Here is a 23,259-nt window from a genome sequence, read left to right as displayed (position 1 = left end):
CGAAGGCCATCAATGGGTCTTCAACGCAGCAAGAAAATCCCGCACCCAGAGGTTGTATTCCGCTGGCCCACTAAATAAAATTGTGTACTGGTTCAGTGAAAATGGACGTCACACTAAACTCCAAAACATATAAAGGAACTAAAATTAAAAAACATACAAGACTAACAAAGGCTAGAGGCTCCTGACTTGGGACAGGCGCAAAAATGCGGCTGGGTTTTGTGAGATCTCAACCTCCCCCTATACCTCTAGCCAATGTAGAATAAAGAAACACATAGCAATACGCACAGTAAATATCAGTTTAAAAGAAGTCCGAGTCCGATGTCAGAATAGGTAACAAAAGAAACTAAGCAAAATGACAATGATACATAAATTAACAAAGGACTACTAGCAATTACTGATATGCCAGCTCCAGACCTCAACTAAACTGATTGAAAGATTATGTCTTTATCATATGAAAATCAGGTACAATCCCTCCTGTTGCAGGTTAAGTATCATACCATCATAAAATATATGATTAGAACATAACTCGTATCATGCCAACAACTGGTTTTAGAATAAATGTGTTTATTTCCGATGCAAAGACCCTATGAGTGAATCAATAATAATACCAAAATATGCAATTATCAAGTGCTCTGTAAAGAATATTACCATAAAATATTGGATGTGAAATACCTGAACGTATAAGGTGTCTGCATGTTGACTTATATTTGTGAATGGTGTTCTTGTACCGATGATAAAATTTAGTAAATGTTTTGACTAGTTTGTGATATCGAAAACCTTGGTGTAATAATTTTTCAATAATACAGAGATTTCTTTCGTTGAAATCAAATACGTTGTTACATACACGAGCGAATCGAACAAGCTGAGATATATAAACACCATAAGATGGTTACAAGGGAACGTCACCATCTAAAAATGAATAATTAACAATAGGAAATAAAAAATCATCTCTTTTATCATAAGTTTTGGTATTAAGCTTCCCGTTAAAGATATAGTTATCAAGATCCAGGAAAGGGCAGCGTTCATTGTTAGTATTAGCTTTATTTAAAGTCAGTTCGGCAGGATAATTCTCTTAAGTGTACATACTGAAGTCATCATTATTAAGAGCCAATATATCATCTAAATATCTAAAAATGTTATTAAATTTTTGAATCAGATGTTGTTTGGATGGTTTTTTTCCGATTTTAGTCATACATTGTAACTCATAACAATACAGAAGCAGGTCCGCAATAAGTGGTGCACAGTTAGTTCCAATGGGAATTCCGATAACCTGACGATATACGGAATCTCCATAGCGAACAAAAATGTTATCTAGTAAAAATTCAAGGGCAGTTATAGTATCAAATCAGGTCCAATTGACATAGTTCTTTTGTTTCTTGTTACTAAAAATGACTTAAAAGAGTTCGAACATATATATCCGCATTCCTACTTTTTAAATGCCCATTTAATCAGGTGTGTGAATTTTTTTCTTAATAAGATTATGAGGCAAAGTGGTATATAGGGTAGAAAAATCAAAACTTTGAACAGATAGAAAATCACCAAGCATGCAATTTATCAAGTACTTCCAACGAATTTTTTACTCTCCAAATGTAATTAATTCCACTATTTTCAAAGGCCTTATTTGAACAATTTATCACCAGGTTTTTGATTGTACCAAGTGTACTAGTAAGTAGAATAGATGGTTTAGTAGTGGAACAATGGCTTGAAGACGAAATAAATCTATATTTGTAAGGAGTTTTGTGCAGCTTTGGAAGCCAGTACATAGTGTTTGGTTCTGCTTGTAAAGAGGTAGCTAAAAGTTTATGTTTGTTACAGATGTCATTTTCAGAAATTGGAGTCAGTTGGAATGTTGGTGAATTCGTGATTTCCTTTTTTAGAACCTCAATGTATCGATAAAATAATATTACAATTTCTGAATGAACTTTCTAACATTTTATCATCACAGTTCTATGTACTTAAAACACATGTAAAATAACCGTTATGAAAGTGTTTTAACATCAATTACATTCACTCCTATGTATAATTCAGACCAAGGTTACACAAAGTAACAATTGCTTCGTTATTGATATTGGAAAATTGTTTTTCCTTAGTGTCCTGTTTATAAATTATTAAAATCGTTGTCAACCTTTAAAAATTTAGGCTGTTCTCGTTAAAGCCTTTCAGTGTAGATTTTGTTAAACCTTTCATTTATTTGTCTTTCAATTTTTTAAATCTCGAAAATATCAGATACAGGTTATCAAAGAATCACGTTTTGTTTCCACTTGAAATAGAGTCATACTTTTAAAATTATCATTTAGACAAAGTAATCGGGCATTTTTAAGAAAAAGATTGATTGATTGATTGGTGTTTCATGCAACGGTCAGCACTGTTTACTATTTCGTGGTGATAAAACTTTCCTGGTGGAGGAAGCCGGAGTGCTCGGGAAAAACCACCGAACTTCAGTAGGAAAACTGACGATCCTAGTCACTTAGAGTCGAGTGCACCTGTCACGTGCGGGGTTCGAACTCACAACTCCAGTGTTGACAGACTAGTGATTCAGTAGTTGAACTACTTAGACCACTCGGCCACCGAGATTCCTTTTAATGTTAAGAAATGGATTTTAAAATCTGATGTAAAACCAGAAAGAAACAAGTTTAAATACAACATTTGTACAAGTGAATGCATGTCAAACAATTGATTGGTTTTTAATTCAAAAATATAAACTTGTGTACACAAAACATGCTTCACAGTGGCAAGTGAACGTAGTCTTTGTTCTTCGTAATTTCAATTAAATAAATCTTGAGTGCATCGCTACTTAAAGAAAAAATATATTATTAGTATAGATAAATCAAAAACTAAGGTTTGAAACACGTTTCATGGTCGCTTGTCAATTAGTGACAAACGCTTAATTCGTGTAATGCATAATTACATGTACATCATTGTTCTAGTTTAAAATGAAAAATAATCATTTTACACCATTGAAGTTTCAGCTTTTAATGATTAAAGTGAATTACACAATCAATCAAAAAAATAATAACAGACTGGTCGCAATCAAAATATATAAAAATAAAACTGTGAAAAATAGTCTGATAGGATATACATTAAATGCACTTGTAATTAGAAAGTTGCTGCATGTAGTTTGGTTTATTATAATGCTTGATTACATCTTTCTACAGTTTTGTAATATTATGAAACAAACAACTATAACATCAAATTTGAAGTTTTATATTTTCATCGCAAAAATCAAATCACAATAGTGAGCAAAAAAAAAAGATTGAAAAAAAAATATCAAAACGTAGATGTAATTTACAGTCATACTAAATACACAGTTAAGATTATAAGTGATGGTGAAAGGTTTTAGTGTCAACATAGTTTCTATACGATAATTCGACGATGCTTGTTTATTGTTTACGACATACATATGAACATAAAATTGTTCAAATAAGGCCTCCGAAAATAGTGGAATTAATTACTTTTGGAGTGTCAAGAACTCGTTGGAAGTACTTGATAAATTGCATGCATATATTGGTGATTTTGAATCTGTTCAAAGTTTTGATTTTTCTACCCTATATACCACATTGCCTCACATTCTCATTAAGAAAAAAAATTCACACACCTAATTAAATGGGCATTTAAAAAGTCAGAATGTGAATATATATGTTCAAACTCTTTTAGGTAATTTTTTAGTAGCAATAAACAAAAAAACTATATCAATTGGACATGCTTTGATACTATATATGCCCTTGAATTTTTACTAGATAACATTTTTGTTCGCTTTGGAGATTCCGTATATCGTCAGGTTATCGGAATTCCAATGGGGACTAACTGTGCACCACTTATTGCGGACCTTTTTTTGTATTGCTATGAGTTACAATTTATGACAAAAATCAGTAAAGACCCATCGAAACAACATCTGATACACAAATTTAATAATACTTTAAGATATTTGGATGATATTTTGGCTCTCAATAATGACGACTTCAGTATGTATACTAAAGAAATTTATCCTGTTGAACTTACTTTAAATAAAGCTAATACTAACAATGACCACTGCCCTTTCCTCGATCTTGATATCTATATCATTAACGGAAAGCTTAATACTAAAATATATGATAAAAGAGATGATTTTTCATTTCCTATCGTTAATTATCCATTTTTAGATGGTGACGTTCCCTTGTCACCATCTTACGGTGTTTATATATCTCAACTTGTACGATTCGCTCGTGTATGTAACAATGTTTTAGATTTTAACGAGAGAAATTTATGTATTACTGAAAAATTATTACACCAGGGTTTTCGATATCACAAACTAGTCAAAACATTTACTAAATTTTATCATCGGTATAAGGACATCATTCGTAAATATAGCTCAACATGCAGACTTCTTATACGTTCAGGTATTTCACATCCAATTTTTTATGGAAATATTCTTTATAAAGCACAAAAATGTCAGTATTCACCTCTGAAACTAACAAAACCTTTAAATAGACTTATTAAGAAGGGATATAGTTACGATACTGTTGTCAGGTCATTAAAGATTGCATATTTTGGCGTTAATATTGATTCACTTATAGGGTCTTTGCATCGGCACTAAACACATTTATTTAAAAACCAGTTGTTGGCATGACACGGGTTATGTTCTTCTCATATATGTTATGATGGTATGATACTAAACCCCTAACGGGAAGGATTGTGCCTGATATTCATATGATGAAGACATAATCTTTCAATCAGTTTAATTGATGTCTGGAGCTGGCATGTCAGTTAACTGCTAGTAGTCTGTTGTTATTTATGTATTATTGTCATTTTGTTTATTTTCTTTGGTTACATCTTCTGACATCAGACTCGGACTTCTCTTGAACTGAATTTTAATGTGCGTATTGTTATGCGTTTACTTTTCTACATTGGCTAGAGGTATAGGGGGAGGGTTGAGATCTCATAAACATGTTTAACCCCGCCGCATTTTTGCGCCTGTCCCAAGTCAGGAGCCTCTAGCCTTTGTTAGTCTTGTATTATTTTTAATTTTAGTTTCTTGTGTACAATTTGGAGTTTAGTATGGCGTTCATTATCACTGAACTAGTATATATATTTGTTTAGGGGCCAGCTGAAGGACGCCTCCGGGTGCGGGAATTTCTCGCTGCATTGAAGACCTGTTGGTGGCCTTCTGCTGTTGTCTGTTCTGTGGTCGGGTTGTTGTCTCTTTGACACATTCCCCATTTCCATTCTCAATTTTATTTTATAAATCGCTTTTATTACAATTACTCAAAAGAAGTTAGATTTTATTCATATGTAATTTATCCATTTATTTGACATGTCCTTTTTTATTTGAGGATATTTGATCATTTTTACTTTATCATTATTGTCATTTTATAATTAAGGTATTTCGTATGTAAAACAAAATGTTGAACATCAATATTCAATTAGATGTTTTTACATTTCTAAATATTCAGCATTATATTTTGATGTATACATGAATACTGGTTTAAATGATTAGTAATATTGCTATCGTTCCCAGATATATTTTGATTATAAACAAGGATATTGTTTTAGATCAACTGAACGTTAATGATGTTCGTTCCTTTGTTTCCAAATAACAAGCCTTTTAAAAGACTGTTAAGAATTGATAGTATATAAATAACAGAACTAAAAAAGTAGAGAAAAATGAAAGGTCCGTGTCCTTGTTTTTAAAATTATTACATTGAAAATTTGGCAGGAAATGATTCTCTCTAGATTTTTCCTACATTTAACATTGGCGCCTTTTTTCTTTCAAAACCTATGAAAAAGTAACGAAGGATTTGATACGATTTAAAAAAAAATTTTTTTAAACTACACGTAATAAAATTATAAAAAGAAAAGTGGTGTTTAGCGGAACAATTTATTGAACAAAACTAGGAATTCTGAATATCTGACAAAAAAGTCAAAAAAAAGAGTAGCAAACATTCTTCGAGCAATAAATTCAACCTATTTTCCAAATATACTAAAACTAGGTAACAGGGCGATACCTGTATTATAATGTGCATTTTATTTTAAAAATTGATTTGGTTGTGCCTCTCTTTATGACAATGAAGATTATAATGATCTCAAACACCCCTACTCCCTGTCTCTCTCTCCCACCTAATCCAAACCAAAGTTTTAGGTGGGGTTAGTATTGCTCAGTGTTTAATTTCTATGTTATGTTTTGTGTACTGTTGTTTTTCTTTTGTTCGTTTTTTTGGTTTTTTGCTATGGCATTGGAAATATAAAAAGAAGACGCTGTGGTATGATTGTTAATAAGACACCAAATGATGTACAAATTCAGTTTGTCGTTGTATATGAGATTGAATGTCCCTTTGCTTTTTTATTTTTCGTCTGTTTTTTGAAAATCCCAAACCTAATTCTAGCGATAAAACCAAATAAGGACCAAACTTATTGTCAAGGAATCCGAAGCTATGGATGAGGAGAATCAAAAGCTATACATGAGAATGAATCCGAAGCTATAGATGAGGAGAATCAAAAGCTATACATGAGAATGAATCATAAGCTATGGATGAGGAGAATCAAAAGCTATACATGAGAAAGAATCCGAAGCTATGGATGAGGAGAATCAAAAGCTATACATGAGAATGAATCCGAAGCTATGGATGAGGAGAATCAAAAGCTATACATGAGAATGAATCCGAAGCTATGGATGAGGAAAATCAAAAGCTATACATGAGAATGAATCCGAAGCTATGGATGAGGAGAATCAAAAGCTATACATGAGAATGAATCCGAAGCTATGGATGAGGAGAATCAAAAGCTTTACATGAGAATGAATCCGAAGCTATGCATGAGGAAGGATAAGTCCTTTATTCAACCTGATTTCCAAAATTTTATATATTTCGATAAATAATATCTGCATTTTCATACAAGCACCGAAATAATGATACCACGGGGATTTGACCACCAGCATAGGTATCGAACCAGTAGTAGTAATAACATAAATCTTACCAATTTTACACAAATATATTTCTATGTTGTGGTTTTGGAAACAAAATGTTAATTATTCCAAATAAAAGCTGATGAGCAATTATTATGTAATATCCTTTAAGTTAAGTAACAATTGACCTTTACAAGGCATGATTCTTTTCATTGTTGATGTTTTACCTATGAACTATTTGTACTCAAGACGCAATATGTGTTGTATACAAGATAAAGGGCGACGAATGTCTTGCATTATTTAAATTAAGTGTAAACGTAAATTTAATGATAAGCACTCTGGCACTGAGAACAATTATTTTGTTTTAGTAAAACATTAAAAAAAACGGTTCATTAGTATGCCTGACAAAATGAATCAAAGATACCAACATTGCCAAGGCAAAAAGGTTGAACAACCAATCAACAGTCCACAAAACACAAAACTGAAATGTAAACGCGGACACTACCTAGCATCGGGGATGATCTTTGGTTGTGTATCATCCTGAACACTATGAAATTTCAGAAATATTCAATATTTAAGAAAGCAACTTTATAATGGGACAACATATAACATTGTTTTAAAAGCATAAGATTGTAATTACAATAGTTATTTATCTCAGAAGAAATCTGGAGTTGTTGGATTGACACTTTTATTTACTTTAACATTTTACCAGTTTGTCCTGTTATTGGACATATAAATATTCCGTTGCAGTAAAGAGAAAAATTCCGGATAAAGACTACAGGATCGGACATTAAATTAACAGTTAAGTTGACATTTCTATTTGTAAAATTGTATAATAAACCCTGTTAAATTTACTATTGATTTTTGTTCTTGTTGGCTACAATTTAAAGATGGTTTCTGGCCGTAACAAAGATTATAGTGCAAACAGTATTAATTTGGGAATGAAACAAAATTAAACGTCGTTACATGTATTACAATCTTTAAACCAGAAACATCAGACGAATTATTTCTGGTTCATCGATATTATCAAAAGGAAAATTAAGCATTTCCAAACGCAAGTTACCTGTTTTAATTTTGCCTTTGATTTAGAAGCAAATTCATGTTTTCATTTCAATATGACTCCAAAATGTAAATAATTTTCGACAAGCATATTTCACTATATCTCTTTGAGAGCTTGTCTTACTTTTCTTTAATTATGACGAATTAATATCTTCATGACATCGACTACAATCGATGTGATTAACTTAACATAACAGAGGAATAATGATGCTTATTAACAGATGGAGGTATTTTGGGAACTGTAAAAGTTTCAATAGAAAGCTGTTTCCAGACCAATTAACATTACTTACAGATTAAATTGATGAAAACAATCCTTGACCTCTAATCAATAAATTCGCTTTATTTTTTGGTATATAATTATTGATCCACAAGAAATAATTTGATTTTATAGCAATTTTATCATTTTGGAGGATTTTTAAGAATTCTTATTAGAAGTTTTCTGTAAATATTTCCCAAATTTAACAATGTAATCTCTTGATATTATTTGATTTAGAATTATGTTGTTCTATAAGAATTATACAATTTCTAGATTTAAAAATATCATACAAATCAAATCAAATCAAATCGTTTTATTGGTATAAAATCCAAATACTGGGTTGTTACCAAGAGAAAAATGACAATATTTACAAACATACAATATTTATAGTTAACCAACACTCACACATGTATTATATAACTAAATCATGTATTGAGATATTTTGGAGGAAGTAATACTTTTGCAAATTTGAAAGAACAATTACAGTATTCTTAATGATATTCAATTTGATATAAAATATAACAAAGCAAATATATATGTAATAAAAAAAAAACAGAAAATAATCACAAATGTGTATTACAAAATAAGTTTTTCTTGTCAGCTAGGCTGTTTCTTAGTACATATAAATCATTAACCTTCTTAACAATAATTCTAGTTTTGTCATACTCATCAAATGTAAAACATAAATGTACATTTTCCCTCATCAGACATTTTGTTGAAAGATGGGACTGTACTCTCTCTTTCCTGAAAAAGTTTTTGCCTGCGTTTTTCTAAAATTTTATTTTTTAAAGCAAACTGATAGTCATCTTCAACCCACTTTTTTACAGAGGGGACATAATCTTTTTTCAAGGGGTAATTTACGGTGTCTACCCTGTTCAATATTTAAATTACAATTACTTAATCTTATCTTAATAAATATAGATATCATGTATCGTAGTGTCTAAATCTATTAACAAACATATCTTTTTGTTTTCATTTTTTTTAATTTTCTGTACGTTCTTAGTTTGTTTCCATTAGGGTTATGTTTGTCATTACAAAGACAGACATCTATATATCTTTCAGCTAATTTGTTCCCTACAGCATTAATCAGGCATTTTTTTTAGAAAGAATTTTGATTTTCCCATACATGATTGAACCTTATTTTTTAAAGAACTTTTTTCAATTTGGCTGCAAAACTATTATGTAAATTTAAACTACATTTATAGGCATTTGAAGCATAACTTTTCTTTTGCATTTTGCATTTATCAAATGGCACTGAAACCCTACAGAAGCCTTTAAGGCATCAATAGCAATTAAAAATAAACCTGTGTCTGCTAAAACTGCTGTGTTAACTGCAGCTATATTAAACCAACAAGATATTTGAAATTTTAATGGCAAAAATGATATGTATCTACATTACAAAACTTGGATTGTCTTTAACTATCATATCAAATGCCAATATTTAACTGCAATAAAGTAGTATAGGTTTCAAACAACTTTCAAACAGTTTTAAATGTGGATAAATGTAAAGTTTATCAGAAAATAAAAGTTTTCTGGTGCAAAACATTGCATTTGAATCTTTTTCACACAGATGATTAACCGCATAAGAGAAAATTCCTGAAGGCTTAAATTTAATACCTAACTATTCATATTCATTGGTCAAATCATTAGATTTAAAGTTGTAATTTTTAAGAACTTTACCTGGCTTATTAAAATTCATAACATTAGTTTTGATTAGATTTACAGTTAAATTCCACTAATCACAGCAAGTGTTGATTTTGTCTAAACATCGTTGTGACCCAGACTCTGTTTCAGAAATTAACACAAGGTCATCTGCATGAAACAAGCACGATATATTTTCATAAACGTATATGGAAAAATCACAGGAGCTATCAAATATGGTAACTAAGTCATTAATATAAAGTGAGAACAATGTAGGGTTTAAAATGCACCCTTGCTTCACTCCAACAGTTGAGCGGAAGGATTCTGTCAACCCTTCACTAAACTTTACAGAAAAGAAAAGAAAACGTCTCTATACATGTTCTGTAAAATGTCATCAAATGATCCATTTATATTATAAAAGAACAAGACAAGGTCATTTTTCATAATATATGCAATATTTAGGATTTTTTTTTTTTTTTTTATGTTTGACCTTGTAACAGAAATTGCACCGTACGAATTATTGACGACTGGACAAAACAGAAAGTACAGGTAAAAAGCTTACAAATGATATATAGTATAGCCGTATGTTAGGTGGGTGCATTAACGTCGTTAACTTAGAGGCTTTTCGAAAAAAATGTCACTCGCCTATATCCTTAAGAAAGACGAAAAGCAATTATCATGTATTATTCCATATTTGATAAACGATTCTATTGGGTCACACGTTATCGCGTGAAGTCATTAAAATATCGAATGCAAGAAAGGACGAATAACCATGAAAATGTAACCCCAGCGATGAACCACCCTATTATTCACAGACTTTCCGGAACGTGTGCACAACCCACGGTTTCACCTTTTAAAATGGAAACTTTCCATCAAAAAAATAAAAATATGTTCGCCTTACAAGTTGTCGAAGTTAATTTGATGCAGCATAAATGCGTTATTTTAAACCTTTAATTCATTATCAGTAGTGTTTTAAACAAAAGTTTGGAATAAGAAAAGCATAAAACGCAATCTGATTGAAGTACAATCATTGAGTCAACACATGGCTTACAAGGATCTGACATCGTCCAGTTCTACTTTCTGTGAATTTTTATGAACATTGTAATTACAAAAAACTCGTTTCATTTGACTTTAATATTATAAATGTTATGACAAGTTATTCAAATTAAATAATGAAATTCGTGCAATGCGTATGATGTATAGTAAGACACATGAAGATGAATATCAAAGTTCAATTGACTTCTTGACAAAACAAAGTTTAGTAATGTATTAAGTCAATTTATGCATCAAGTACAATTATATGGTTATAAGTTATGTCAGATATTATCTAATTTTTGAAACCTATTGAACACTATGTTGATTTCAAGTCATAATGATGTTGATGAGCCAATATAACACATATAAAATAAACATTATAAATATGTTTTTATGTAAATTTCATTATCTACCAAAGCAAGTATAAACCAGACCCAGGAAACACAAAGTAGCAAATGCTTCGTTAATTATTTGATTAAAATGATACTTGCTTAGTGTACTGTTTATAAATTATGAAAATCATTGTTAACATTGAAAGATTTTGTATGTTTTCGTTTAAGCGTTTTGGGGTTTTTATTTTCTTAAACTACATATTTTATTTGGGTTTCCAATTTTTTTAAATCTCGAAAATATCCGATAAAGGTTATACCAGAATCACGATTTGTTTCCGCTTGTAATGGTATCATACTTTTCAAGATATCATTTAATTGCACAAAAAGTCTAGTTATCAGGCATTTTTAATGATTAGAAACAGATTTAAAATCATGGAGTAAAACCAGACTGAAAAATCGTGAAAAAAAATTAATTTTTGTATGATAGGCTAAGGCCGAGTACAGTGTTTACCGAGCCCGGAAATCAAGATACAATCCGTGTAAATTGTCAATCCTGTGAATAAACTTATTATAAAAGATTACCACTTCAACAATGTAAGAAGATCTTTGAATATTGTTTTATTGGTATCAATATTGATTTTGCAATCAGTAAATTTAAACTAAACATAAAATATTGTTATGCACATATACACTTTAACGGTACTACAATCTGCCGATACCTGTATTTTTGCATTGCACAAGGTCATGTTTTTCTCTGGCTGTTAATGAAGTATTTACACTAAATCCATTGGATGTTGGATATGTACTTATTGATATTTTAGTCTTAGACACATGATTTTTTTATTAGTTGTTATCTGCTTTGGACTAGCTGCCAGTAACTGTGAGTTCTCTCAGATCTGTAATTTGTGTCTTTCTTGTTGTTAGGGATATAAATAAATACACTGCCACGTCCGGTCTGTTAGATGATTTTTTGCTTTGTATCGACCTGATGAGTTAAGCCCCTTTCAAATGATATTTATAGTTTGTTTCTATGTTGTGTCCCATGTTAGGGGAAGGATTGAGTGCTCAGAAACATGTTTAACCCCACCACATTCTTTATGTTCCTGTCCCGAGTCAAGAGTCTGTAGTTCAGTGGTTGTTGTTGGTTCAAGTCTGTAGATATAAGAAGATGTGGTATGAGTGCCAATGAGACAACTCTCCATCCAAGTCAAAATTTATAAAAGTTAACTATTATAGGTCAAAGTACGGTCTTCAACACGGCTCACACCGAACAGTAAGCTATAAAGGGCCCCAAAAATTACTAGTGTAAAACCATTCAAACGGGAAAACCAATGGTCTAATCTATATAAAAAACGAGAAACGAGAAACACTTATGAACCACATCAACAAACGACAACTACTGAACATCAGATTCCTGACTTAGGACAGTTGCAAACAAATGCAGCGGGTTTAAACGTTTTAATGGTAATTGTTTTCATATGAATTAGGCGGTTAGTTTTCTCAATGTTTTTCATATTGATCATGTCGGAACCTTTTATAATCTACTACACGGTATGGGTTTTTTCTCATTGTTGAAGGCCGCGCGATTCCCTTTAAATGCTTACATCCACTTCATTTGAACTTTGGTAATAGTTGTCTCATTGGCAATCATACCACATCTCCTTATTTTTATATTTACACTGAGGCTAACCAAGTTTGAAATTAATGCATTAGATTTGAAAAAAAACTTGGAAAGTGTTAATAAGCCTTTGAATATAGAATCGAGTGCCTGTCAAACAATTGAATGGTTTATTTTTTCAAAAATCTAAATTCATGTTCACAAAAGGCAGTGTGAACACAGTCTTAAATCGAACGTACAGTTGAATAAATTATGAGTGCGTCTGTACGTAATAAAAAAATACAACATCAGTATACATAAATCAACAACTTAGATTTGAAACACGTTTCATAGTCACTTGTCAATTAGTGACAAACGCTTAATTAATTCGTGTAATGCATAATTACATGTACATTATTGTACTAGTTTTAAATGAAAAAATAATCATTTTACATCATTAAAGTTTCAAATTCTAATGTTGAAAATGAATTACACAATCATTCAATATTAATAAACTTACTTAAGTTGGAATCAAAACATAATATCTTAAACTGTCAAAAATAATCTTCTAGGGTATATATCAAATGTACTTGTGATCAGAAAGTTGCTGCATCAATTTTGATTTATTGTTATGCTTGATTACATCATTTTGACAAATTTGTAATATTATAATACACATAACAATTACATCAAATTTAAGGTTTAACCGTTGCATAAGAAAATCAAATAAAAAAATTGAATTAAGAAAGATGGATAGAAAAAATTCAAAACGTAGATGTAAAGAACTCTGTATGGTAAATGCGACATTTCACAATAAAATATTTGACTGACCTTTAGATTATTTTTTTTTTAGAGAAAATCTTTCATTTCCTCAATAAAGTTCCTTCTTGGCTTGCACTTTAGATAACAAGTGAAAATTTTTGAGTATCTTTAAAAACCTGTGATGTTTAGGATTTGTAAACACAAGTTACATTCATTACACCTGAATAAAAGGATGTAGTATGGTAAGTTAAAAAGTAAATCTTGTCAATAGCCCAATAGCCTAACATTCTGTCCTCAATGTAGTCCTTAACTTTATACGTAATGTCTCATCGTGCATCAAAAACTTTTGAACAAATTCAACTTGAAATTTGAAATCAACTTCTTTACATAAAATAAACATTGATATCTACAAAAGCAATCACTGAAAATTTTCCTTTCTGTCTTTGGATAGACACTTGGGAAGTAGAGCTAGTTTCGTGACTACTCCATTTTATCGTTCTGTAAACTAAGAAAAAGCACAAAGACAAATGCGCGATATAAATCGATCCAGTTCAAGTTCTCTACCAAAGAACATCTGCAATTATGAGAATTCTTATACAATTTCATAGAATGCTCGCAGTTCTGAACGTTCAATGAAATATAAAAACAAAGAATCCTTAAACTCTAATCAATATAACATTAGGAGATGTAGTATGATTGTCAATGAGACAACTATCTACCAAAATTTGAATGAAGTGGATATTAGCAATTATAGGAAACCGTACGGCATTCAAAAATGAGAAAAACCCATACCGTGTAATCATCTATATATAAAAGGCACCGACCTGAAAAATATGAAACAATTCAATTCAATTCTCCAAGCTTAAAATCTTATTTACACCAGACGAGCGTTTCGTCTACAGACGACTCCTCCACATAGCACTTAATAAAATACAAAGACTTCCCTTACCTCTATCTGGTATGTTGCCTCTAATGACAGTCTTAATCAAATGTCAACCACATGCTTGTATTGTCGTAAATATATACATAATAACATGTGAAAGATTGTAACATTTTTACAGAGGTGAATGTATCGATAAAACACGATAACTATTTCTTAGTGAACTTTTTGATATATGGTCATCACAATTCTTAAATAACTTTCTTATATAAATAATTTTGGATTATAAAAAAAATAGCATCTCCAAATATTGATATTAAAGATTTTAATTAAAAGAATCATACTTTTAATTTGAAACTGATGTTTATTTGAGAAATAGGAATTTAACAAAGTTTATTTTATTGTAATATTTTGTGCATACACAGAAAAAATTACATTTTTTAAAATTGAACGAATAGAATTGATGAGGGAATATAAATCCGTTTAATTATGAATCTACTGTATGCTCAATACTAGACACTTAACTGTTAATCACCTATTTCACAAAAATGACGAGAATGGGGATTTTGTTTTACTTGCTAATGTTTTAAATTAAAATAAAATTTCAAAAATAGCATGATAAATGAGGTACAACTTGACACAAGTACTAAGAGAAAAACTGTCATTTTTGTTTATATCGTCATACATGTACTATTCAAGGACTGAAAACAGATCCGCAAATGTACTTGTACGTGTTTCCTTGAAAATAATATCATTGTTTAATGATTATAATTAAATTTCATAATATCTTAAACAGTGATGATAAGAAACTAATAAACATAAGATTTCCCGTATGTATACCACGCATTTTTCAAATAACTTTTACCAGGTACTGTCGAGACCGAACATTTTTCAAATACTACAAAATATAAAGGTTTTGGGACACAACAACAAAAATGGCCTTAACAAAATAACAATGCCTTGGTAGAGGAGGGGAAGGATTTGCAACGAATCTTATATTTAGGTTTAAGACAAAAAGTTCTGCTCTCAAGCATACAATAGTAATTATTTAAATAAGAGTTCGTAGAGTTCCATGAAATTCGCTTATATGCATTGATTTGTTTTGAATATCAATTTTGTTTCTAATTAATTATATCAAATTGTTTTATCATTAACATGTTTACCGTGATCACATGATTTAGCAGTTGTTCATAGAACTTCAGATTCTGCATGTATACCACGTACGATATGAAACAGATGTTGCATCAGGTTGTATTTAGTAAACTTTGCACGATACTTTATAGATCTTGATAATAACTTATTTATAATCACTCAGCAGCATCACGTTCTATACAGAAGGCTCTTATTAAGTTATTTAGTTTATTAATTATCACTACCTTCTACCTATACTTAACGTTTATGTGCTTTCGGCCTTAATTCCTTATGTTTTGATTCTAAATTCTTACGTACGTTTCATGTGTTCCTAAAGGATATTTGTCGATTTTTCTATATGTAAATCCTATTTAAAACTATTATGTTATTGAGAAAATAGGAATGGACGGGCTTATAGTCAGTTTTCAGTTTCAGACATGTATTAGTTTTATTCTTTCTATGTTGGTTGCAAAACGGACGGCATCAAACACATTGTGATTCAAATACAACCTCTGTGTCCACACTTGGTTTACAAGGATCTGACAACGCTCCGTCCTACTTTCTGTTAATTTTCCTGAACATTATAATTAACAGAAACTCGTTTTATATGACTTTAATATTATAAATGTTACGAAAAGTTTCAAATAAATTAATGAAATTCGTGCAATAAACTAATCAAGTTCAATTGACTTCTCGACAAAGCAGAGTTGAAGTAGTGTGTTAAGTCAATGTAATTGACCAAGTTTAACATAAATGGTTATCAACTAGTTTTTTTCTTGTGAAATCTAATGAACACCTTGTTTATTCCTAATTTGTCTGATACTGATAAGCCAACATAGGTATAAACCAGATCCGGGTAACACAATGTAGATATTGCTTTGATAATTGATATGGTTAAAGGGACACTAGCTGTCAAATTCATGTTCATCGATTTGACTTAAATTCTCATATTTGATTTATAACAATGTAAAACATTTATCCAAATTATAAAAAGTCTAAAATAAACAATATTCCGGGGATGGGCTCGATAATATGTAGCTTCGTTTCGTGTGTATTCTAGTCTAGACGCCATCTAATTAACTGTCAAGTTGACCCCCGAAGACCTCCGATTGCCATATAAGCGATATAAACATAAATAAAGATATAAATAGATAGCAGAATCGTGCATTTGGATTTTTCTAGGTCTGCTTAACTTCATATTATAGATTAAAAATATATGTAAATCATCGTTTATACCTGTATAAGAATTATTTCTTGTGGATCGAATCAGTCAATCAAATGATTTACCTTTGTTTCACTTTCAATGTTGACATTTTTTTCCTTTAAATAATTGAACACGCACAATGCATGCAGTATCCATCTCAAGCCAAGGGGTTAAATTGAAGTTCACATGAATACGAATTCAATGAGGTCGAATTATTCACTTGCAAGTGAATAATTCATCCTCAATGTTTCTTAGCTCATTTTGACAAAATTGAACTATACTGGCTGCTAAAAGCGATATATTATTTCACTATAACACTTTCATTAATGATTTAACAAAAAAAAATCGTATTTTATAATTTTTATATATATCGTAGCTAGTGCCACTTTAAAATCATACTTCCTTAATTTACTGTTTATAAATTATGAAAATCATTGGTAACCTTGAAAAATTTTGCTGTTCAGGTTAAAACCTTTTTGGTGTTGATTTTCTAAGACTTTTTATCTAATTGGCTCTCCATTTTTATGTATGAACTGGTATCATACTTTTACAATTATCATTTAATTGCACAAACAGACTAGTAATGAGGCATTTAGGATAAGATTGATTGATTGGTGTTTAATACCATTTTCAACACTGTTAACTTTTTCGTGGTGGTGAGTGTTTCTTGGTGGAGGAAGCCGAAGTGCCCGGGAATAACCACCGACCTTTGGTAGGAAAACTGACTAGCCTAGTCAATACGATTAGATTCAAGTGCACCTGCCACGTTCGGGGCTCGATCTCACAGCAGTTGAACTAATTAGACCACTCGGTGATCGGAGTCCTTTTTAGTGATTTGAAAATTATCTTAAAATATGAAGTATAATCAGAAACAAACAAGTTTACATACAAGTGACTAACTGTCACACAGATGATTGGTTTTTAATTCAAAAATATAAACTTTTGTACATAAAACATGCTACAAAGGGGCAGTGTGAACGCATTCTTTGTTTGTAAGTTCAGTTGAATAATATGAGTGCATATGTACGTAAAGGAAAAAATACAACATCAGTACAAATAAATCAACGACTAAAATTTGAAATACGTTTCATGGTCACTTGTAAATTAGTGGCAAATGCTTAAATCGTGCAGTGCATAATTACATGTACATCATTGTACTAGTTGTTAATGAAAATTAATAATTTTACACCGTTGAAGTTTCAACTTTTAATGATTAAATTGAATTACACAACTGTTAAAATCAATCTTATAAGGTATATATCAAAGGCACTTATGATAAGAAAGTTTAATTTATTATAATGCTTGATAACATAATTTTGACAATTTTCTAATGACACAAAAAAACTATACATAAAATTTGAAGTTGTACCTTTGGATTGAAAAAATTCAAATCACAAAATTGAGTTAAAAAAGGTGGTTAAACAAAATACAACAAATTATACTAGATAAATAGCTTTGATCATGAGTGATGGTGAAAGGTTTTAATGTAGACATACATGTAGTTCCTGTACGATAATTCGACGGTGTTTGTTTATTGTTTATTGCTTACAACATACATATAAACATTATTTGCTTTTATTACAATTACTTATCTAAAGTTAGATTTCCATTATATGTAAACTTTCCATTGTCTTGACATTTCAACGTTTAATTGATAATTTTTATCATATTTTGATTGTCATGTTATAATGAAGTTATTCCATATGTAAAACAAAATATTGAACATCAACATTCAATTAGAAGTTTTTACATTTCAAATTGTTCTACATTGTATTAAATTACACATGAATACTGGCCTAAATGATAAGTCATATTGCTATCGTCCTCAAATATATATTGTTTTATAAACTAGGACATTTTGGAAATCTACTGAACTTTGAAGCAACCTATGATTTTTTTCTAGAAAAACTGAAACTAGGTAGGAAGACGGTACAGGTGATTTAATGTGCATCTTTATGATAAAAAATTGTTTTGACGGTGCCTTTCTATATCATGTTTATGGCAATAAAGGGTTATCAAAAAAATGCATACACTGTTTCTAAATGGTCATTCTTGCTTTTAATGTTTTGATTCTTTGTAATTCATGGTGAAATGAAAGTTCGAATTAGAAATCTCAGGATGTTGATAGTTGCAATGAACATTTTTCATAAGTCTCTAGTTTCATGGCATGGGTTTGACATTTTGTTGAAGGCCGAACGGTGACCCATAGCTGTTTACGACTCTGGTGGATGGATGTCTAATTGGCAATAGTTCCACATCTTCTTCTTATTATTTTTATTGAATTTAATACAAAAACCTATCTTTATTCAACAATAGACCACCTTATTCAAATCTGAGTACACAAAGTACGAGAAACACAATACCGATTTTTTAGAACACCATATGCGCGTATCAATAATATGTACAGTCCCAATTTTACTGTGCAAGATGCGCATTTCGGCAAGTAATGGCTACACAATGATGCTCGAGGCAATGTTTTTACCATATCCGCCCTCTGTTCCTCGAATGTGACTTACCGAATTTAACTTATCAGCGGGGTTGTAATTACATGAGCAAAATGAAGGGTGCCACTGGTGGAGCAGGATCTGCTTAGCCTTCTTGAGATCATCCCTGGTTTTTGGTGGAGTTCATGTTGCTCAATCTTTATGCTGTGTTATGTATGCTGTTGTTTGTCTTTTTGGTCGTTTTTCGTATTGTGCGATGGCGTTGTCGACTCAATATTAGAATAAGAAGATGTGGTAAACATGCTAATGAGATAAATCTCCATCAGGGACCAAATGACGTATATGGTTCAGTTTGTTTTGGACTTTTGAGTTTATTTTCGACTTATGAGTTTGAATGTCCCTTTGATATCTTTCGCCTCTCTCTTCATTCCTTTATTTAAACATATTTACAAAATTTTATAAATTTCAATAAAACGATGTCCGCATTTTCATACTGAATATGAAGTGCTGACTTCTGGGCTGGCGAAACCTTCGGGTATTACAGACCACCAGCAGATGTATCGATCCAGTGTTAGTAATAACATTAATATTACCAAATTTACAAAAATACATTTTTTGCAAAGATATTAAAAGCAAAATATTGATTATCTCAAAGAAGAGCCAACGTGTAATTATGATGTAATGTCTATTAAGTGCAGTAACAATATAGCCTAACACTTCTTTCGTTGCATGATTCTTTTCATTGGTGATGTTTTACCAAGTATGTACTATTTGCACTAACGACATAATAGGCGTTTTATACAGGATAAAGGGCGACAAATGTCATGCATTTTTAAATTAAGTTTGTAAAGGACAACGAATGTCAAGGATTTTAAAATAAAGTGTGTCCGTCTTAAATTTAATGATAACAACTCTGATACTGATAGATATTTTTTTTCAGGAAAAAACATACATTAATGAAAACAGTTTATCGGTATATTAAGCTACAGAAAAACCTATTAAACGTTTTTACATTTACCATTTCAGTTTCTTTTGATAATTTTTACCTCGAAAATTAGAACTCTGTGTGGTAAAAGCGACTATTCACAATAAATACTTGATTGAGATTTTTATCAGCTTTTTTGGGAGAAAATCTTACAATCCCTAATAAAGTTCCTTCCGGACTTGCTCTTTCGACGGCCATGTAGTATTTTAATGAAAAAAATAACCTTTTCAATAGCCTAACATACTGTTTTTAGTGTAATCCTTATATTATTTGTCAATCATAAATATGTCTCGTCGTGCCTCAAAAATTGTTGAATATATTCAACAAGACTGCCAAAGATCTGTTTTCAAATCAACTTCCTTACAGGATATTAACATTAATATTTTCAACAGCAACCACTGATAAGATTCCTTCCTGAATTTATCCAGACATTTGTAAAGTAGGGCTTATTTTGTGACTACTTTATTCAATCGTTAAGAAACTAAGAAAAAGCACAAAAAAGTGAACAATAGCAATCGATCCTGATAAGGTTATCTACTAAAGAACATCTATTATTTATAGAAAAATAATCCTATTTCAAAGAGTGCTCGCAGTTCTGAAAGTTGAATGAAGTATAACAACTTCTAACAAAGAATCCTTAAACTCTAGTCAAGCATAATATGCCTGCATCATTAGTCAAACGTTAATACATGTACACAACAAAATTATATAAAAAAAAACGATAGCAGATAAATCTAATTAAGTTTTCATTATTCAAAGTTAATAAACTCATCATAGATACAAGGCTTCATATTTTGTACGCCAGACGTGCGTTTCGTCTACTGAGACTCCTACACAAAGCACTTTTTGAAATACAACGACTTTCCTTACCTGTATCTGGTATGTTGCCTCTAATGACAGCATTAATCTAATGTCATCCACATGCTTGTATTATATATATTATATACATAATAACATGTGTAAGATTGTAACATTTTTACTGAGGTCAATGTATCGATAAAACAAGAACACTTCTTCTGAGTGAACTTTCTTACCTTTGATCATTACACGTATTTGTACTTACAACACAATTATTGACTTTTATATAAAAAAGGTGAATAGGAACAAAATCACATGTCTTTCTAAGATATATAATATTGAAGATAAAAATTTGGCACCTCCAAATAAAGATGAAGATTTTTATTGAAGAATTATGTTTTAATTGTAAAAGGACATCTATTTAAGAAATTCAGATATTTAACTTATAGAAATACTAGGAGATGTGATATGATTACGAGAGAACTTTCCACCAAAGTTGAAATGAAGTGGATGTAAGCAATTATAGGCAATCGTACCGCCTTCAACAATGAGAAAAACCCATACCGTATAGTCGGATATAAAAGGCCACAACATGAAAAAATAGGAAATGAATCAATCGAGAAAACGGCCTAACTTATAACAATTTACGAAAAACAAAAATGACAAATACGAACCAATGACAACCACTGAACTACAGTCAGAACTACAGGCACAGATAACTTAGTTTACTTTATTGTAATATTATTTGCATACACAGAACAATAATATATCCAAACATAATATAATTTATGAGGGTATATCAATCCGTTTAATAATGTATAATACTAAACACTTTACTGTCAATCACCAAAATCTATAAAAAGTTTGGGAGTATATCAAAAGGGATGGGGGTGGTAGGTGGAATGCAACCAACCTCAGGTTTAGGTCAAATGAAACATTTTCTGTGTCGAGTATACATTTTTCGAGGAATAAGATATACTAAGTCTTTAATTCTTCTGTCTTCAAGCAGAATGCTACGATCAGGCTTGAATTTGTTGAGAGTTCAAAACAGCACGAAATTCATCAAGTCTTAATTATAATGATGTGTATCTCGAATTCCATTTCTCTTCTATATTGTCTTTCTAAAATCAATGAGTTCATAAAGTACATGTATAACATTTATCAGTGGTCAATCCTTTTTGTTAATTGGATTAATAATGCATGTTTAGTTCCTAAATTTCTCGATAGGTTTCTCTGTACATAATGCAAACCGTATGTTGTTAGTTGTTATTAAAGTCAACAGTTTTTCAATATGTATATATAGAAGATAAAACAAATCTCAAACTGATTTTATGTATTGGACACGAGCATCTGGCCTACACAATTATAAACATTCCTTCTAAAATTTTACGGACACCATAACGAATTGGTTGGATTCCAATTATCGTTACGGTAGTAGAGTGATCGAAATGTTATAATTTGAATGACTACAATACAAAATTGAGTAAGTGATGCATTTCATAATGATAATAAATAAAATAGCTGACCGCATTTTCAATATTTTATTTTCCTTTGTATGTATTGGTTTTAGGGCAGTATTATCGACAAGTGTTCTTAGTTTAATAACCAGCGTGTATACACACATACGTGTGGAATCGTGATTCAATAATCTAATCAAAGTAAAAGAAAGTCAACTTACATATAAAGGTATAACAAGAATTACCAAGATACTACACAGCATAACAGACCATATCAACCACCAACAGTAGACTCTTCCGAAACGTGCACACTACCAACCTTTTTACCTATCCAGATCATTTCTAATTTAGAAAAAAATGCACACTGCAGCTATCTACAGGATTGTCACAAGGAACTTGAACAAGGCAATTAACATTGCAAATAATTTGGTAAGCAGGGTAGAAATATGCTTGCTACTGCAGGAAGCTAGTCAAGGTACCTACAATTTTTAAAAGAAAATTGTCGCTCCAGAACACTATGTTAATTCTTTACCATATAATGTTGATAAGCCAATATAACACATTTAAAAAAAATATTATGAACATGTTTTTATATTTATTTCATTCTCTCGTAGGTATCAACCATATTTATGGTTTGCAAGTTTGGCTGTACCTGTAGAAAACTTATTTCAAGCGGAATAGCACATCCTGATTTACGGTGATGTTGTTAACCGATCCCGGAAATTTAGATACGATCCGACTCATTTCCAAAGGTTACCAATTCAGCACTGTGATTAAATCTTTGAATATTGTTTTTATTGG

At 30.8% G+C, this 23,259-nt stretch overlaps 1 protein-coding gene across 3 annotated transcripts in view; it reads right to left on the bottom strand.

Annotated features, from left to right (window-relative positions):
- The window catches only part of LOC127706940 (peroxidase-like protein), a 145,691-nt gene extending 124,596 nt beyond the window's left edge, over positions 1-21,095 (bottom strand). For 2 of the 3 annotated variants that reach the window (XM_052211652.1, XM_052211649.1), the window contains exon 1: positions 14,509-14,561. The gene's annotated coding sequence lies outside the window, so the exon portion shown is untranslated. Of the gene's footprint in view, positions 1-14,508; positions 14,562-21,073 lie in introns of those variants that run through there. The other variant, XM_052211651.1, reaches the window with a different exon arrangement.
- Positions 21,096-23,259: the final 2,164 nt, after the last annotated feature.

This window comes from Mytilus californianus, unplaced genomic scaffold, assembly GCF_021869535.1.
Source record: "Mytilus californianus isolate M0D057914Y unplaced genomic scaffold, xbMytCali1.0.p SCAF_6, whole genome shotgun sequence".
NCBI classification, from domain to species: domain Eukaryota; kingdom Metazoa; phylum Mollusca; class Bivalvia; order Mytilida; family Mytilidae; genus Mytilus; species Mytilus californianus.
Note: the sequence above shows the minus strand (reverse complement) of the source record. Positions and strands in the feature narration are given on the sequence as shown.